The following is a 4,187-nucleotide window of genomic DNA, read 5'->3' as shown; positions in this document are numbered from 1 at the left end:
CCGATAGAATAAGTACCAGGCTTAGAAAATAAGTCCAAAACCTTCTAAGGCGGTGCTCCAGCATGGCCGCAGTCAAATGACTGAAACAAGTAAAAGAATAAAAGTATGGAAACAGAGCAACCGGCTCTATGAGATCAAGTATTTGAAAGATTAATTGCCAGTGTTTCCTATTTTTTTTTCTTTACTAAGGCTTTTGTTTTTGATTTCTTTGGAACAGCAATTCTTTCTACTATAGGCACAAGGAGAGGAGATTAAGTCGATTTCATCGACTCCAGTGCTCAACTAGAACTCATTTTATCGACCCCGAAAGGATGAAAGGCAAAGTAGACCTCGGCGGATTTGGACTCAGAACGTAGCAACGGGCGAAATAGCGTCAAGCATTTTGCCAACTCGCCGCCTTTGTTGTTTGGAACAATAATAATCTCATAGGCGTTCTCAACAGTCGCCTTCATAGTCTCATATTCTGCATGAAGTGTTGTTGTAAGGAGTCAATGCGATTAGTGTAGACATTATGGCCAGATAGATTTGAATTTTTGCTGTGACATCTATGCAAGATCAGTTATATGTTGTTTTTTTTATGTTTGTGACAGGAGCTTTGTTTTTCTGCTTTGAGTATTGCTTCTGTCATCAGTAGTCTATCAATGTGAATAATTCTGTCGAGTATAAATATGTTGTCCACTAATTTTTTCCTATTTAGTTTTGCTATGTGAAAACGATCTGCAGAGCAAGCCTCAACCTGACAGAGAAATGAAGCTTATTCTCCTACAAGGCTCAGTGGAAGATATGTATTTCTAAGTATTCCCAAGAAGAGAGAATGGTCGCTGCTGGAATGCCTACTTGACCTGCGATCTATGTTCAGTCAGGAGCTAAACGACAACAGAAATAATATTAAAACAGCAACAGAGCTGAGCTGAAGGCAATAGCAACATAAGTAACACCGACGTAATTAACCCACTTATTTGAACAACAAACACTTGAATTCAACATGTGTCTTGATGTAATAATCCTTCCAAAGGACGAAATAGATAATTTTTTTTTAAGAAGGACTATCATATGTTAAAAATCTAGGGGCAGGATTTGCTGTGTGATAAGAAGCCTCCTTCCTAACCAACCACATTGTTCGAGGTTCAGTTCCACTGCGGGGCACCTTGGACAAGTGTCTTCTACAATAGCCTCGAACCTACCAAAGCCTTGTGAGTGGATTTGGTAGACGGAAACTGAAAGAAGGCCGTCGTATCTATCTATCTATCTATCTATCTATCTATCTATCTATCTATCTATATCTATATATATATATACGCATATATATATGTTTGTTTGTCTGTGTCCCCCACCCACCATCGGTTGAAAACTGAAGTTAGTGTTTTTATCGATCCCGAAAGGATAAAAGGCGAAGTCGACCTCGGCGGAATTTGTACTCAGAACATAGCGAAAGGCGAAATGCCCCTAAGCATTTCGTCCAGCGTGCTAACGATTCAGCTAGCTCGCCGCCTTGCGCGTACAACACATATCAGACCATCGAAGTGACCAATGTAAAGCTTCACAATTTGTATTGGTCTGTCTCTCCTTCCTTTTTGTTTTATTCTTTTACTTGTTTCAGTCATTTTGACTGTGGCCATTCTGGAATACCGCCTTGAGGAGCTTTAGTTTACGGGGACGTAAACACATCAACAGCGGTTGTCAAGCCACACACACATAAATATAAATGATGGACTTCTTTCAGTTTGTTGTCTACTAAATCCACTCACGAGACATTGGCCAGGACCGAAGCTATAGTAGAAGACACTTTGTCCAAGGTATGACGCAGGGGACTGAACCCGAAACTATGTGGTTGGGAAGCAAACTTCTTACCACACAGCCACGCCTGAACACACACAAAGGAAGAAAAGAAAATGGAGACAAAGAAGTTGATAATTGTTTATCATTAACAACAAATTGGTCATCTTCACTTCTGAGTCTGCTGAAATGAATTGATAAGCCCAAAGGTACATCTTTTTTTCTACTGATGAAATTATACACACGTCACATAAATGTAAATGTGATGTAAAGCTGATGTAATTAATTTATTGGATATTTATTGAAACAGCTATAGAAGCGAAGATGACCAATTTGCTGTTAATAAACAATTAACTTCCTAATCTCCAGTTTCCTTTCTTCTTTTAAATGGACATAAACTATATGCTTTATATATACCTATTGTTTTAAGGGAATTTAATTCTCCCAAAATACTAGGTATTGAACCAGATTTCCTTGGATGCAACCATCCCTTCATGAGGTTAACATACCGTAAATCTTCGAGTATAGTCCACCCTGGAGTATAATACGCAGGGGATTTTTACGGGGCTGTACCTCTGAAAAACCCAAACCTTGTGTATAATACGCACCCCTTTTCTAACTTGAGTCGTGCGTAATTAAGCCAGCAGCGCCTAGTCGAACAAACACTTCCGCGCATGCGTAATACAATAATGGTGACGCTCTTAATTGTTATAGGGGAATGTAAATATGTTTGCAAATTGTTTTTGTTATATGTTATTCTGTGTTCTGAATACTTTTAATTTAATAAATGTTGCTTACTGCAAGTTATAGATGATTCTTTTATGACTTCATTGCTTTCAGGCTTAGCTAAATATCGCGCCCGACATCACAAAATGCGTCTGAATAAACATTGCCGGACAGCAAATAGAAATTCGGACATTGCTTAGAAAATATTTTCCATTTTTTACCTCGTATATAGTACGCACTAGGGATTTTGACCTTTAAATTTTTGGAAAAAAATGCGGATTATACTCGAGGATTTACGGTACCCACTAATTAAATTTATATATATAAAACACTGATGATATGCAAATTAGTACCTCCAATACTCTGTAGCTACTAGATTCTATGTGTGCACACAAACAGAAAAGCTACTCGTTTTTGTGGATTTGATTAAGTGATGAAAAATTAATAGGGGTCAAAAGCGATTAAGATTGTTTATAATTTTTTTCAGTGTTCAAAGAAATAGGTAAACTTGACATCTTTGTAAGTCTACAATAGTTTTACACACGCACACACATATGTATATATATACGTGTATGTCTAATGGCACAACAGTTGTAAACGTACATCACCGTCATACATTCGGTGTCTTCATGTGTAGTCATTTGTAAAATCGTGCAGCTATGGGAAAATATTACCTTGCTTGGAAACGCGTGAATATTAGCAACAAGAAAAGCATGCGGTCGCATAAAAAATCTGCATCAAGGAATTTTGTTATGAACCATGCAAGTATGAAACAGTAGACATTAAAACAACGATGAAGTTATTCGTTCTGCGGTAAGAAGCTTGCTTCCCTACCGCATCATTCCGGGTTCAGTCCTATCGCGTGACACCTTGGGTAAGTATCTTTTACTATAGCCTCGGACTGGCCAAAACCTTGTCAGTTGATTTGGTTGACGGAAACTGAAAGAAGTCCGTCGTATATATGTGTGTGTTTGTATTTCTCTCCTACCTCCACTTGACAAACGCTGTTTGTATTTACGTCCCCATAACTTAGCGGTTCGGCAAAAGAGACGGATAGAATAAGTACTAGACATTAAAACAAAGTTCTGGGGTCGTTTTGCTTGACTAAAAAAAAGAGACCTTCAAGGCGGTGCTCCAGCATGGCCGCAGTCTAATGACTGAAATAAGATAAGATTCGTCTTATCTTTTACTCTTTTATTTCTGGAATACCTTTTACTTCTGAAATCTGCTTCCATTTAAGTCTATCGACAGGCCGTTAGCTATTGTTTCATGACGTTGAAAAATAATCCAGACCCCCACCTCTTGTTCATCTTCCACCTAGCTTTCATATGTCTCACGTCCAGGTCTTACGCTCCAAGATAAAGTATTCTTATTAGAAATATATACACGTGACATAATTGAATTAACGAGTAAATTACTAGATATTTGAATACACTAAGAGTTCAGACAATCCATCACGTGTATTTATTTCTAATAAGATTGCAAGTCTTTTTATCCCGATATATCAAAATTTGACAGTATTTAATAATCCTGCTATTTCAGTGACAAATAAATACTATTACACAATGTAAGTAGATGTCAATATTATACGAGCTTAAGCAGGGTGAAACAATTATATCAATTAATATATAAAGATATATCTTGTTTGTGCAAATGTGTTAATTTCAAACTAACATATATCTATA

The 4,187-nt window shown here is 37.3% G+C and overlaps 1 protein-coding gene across 2 annotated transcripts in view; it reads right to left on the bottom strand.

Annotated features, from left to right (window-relative positions):
- Nucleotides 1-4,187, bottom strand: part of LOC115211969 (GATA zinc finger domain-containing protein 16-like) — a 122,082-nt gene that overhangs the window by 9,048 nt on the left and 108,847 nt on the right. The gene's annotated exons all lie outside the window — the stretch shown is intronic.

The sequence above is a fragment of the Octopus sinensis genome, linkage group LG5 (genome assembly GCF_006345805.1).
Source record: "Octopus sinensis linkage group LG5, ASM634580v1, whole genome shotgun sequence".
Lineage (NCBI taxonomy): Eukaryota > Metazoa > Mollusca > Cephalopoda > Octopoda > Octopodidae > Octopus > Octopus sinensis.
Note: the sequence above shows the minus strand (reverse complement) of the source record. Positions and strands in the feature narration are given on the sequence as shown.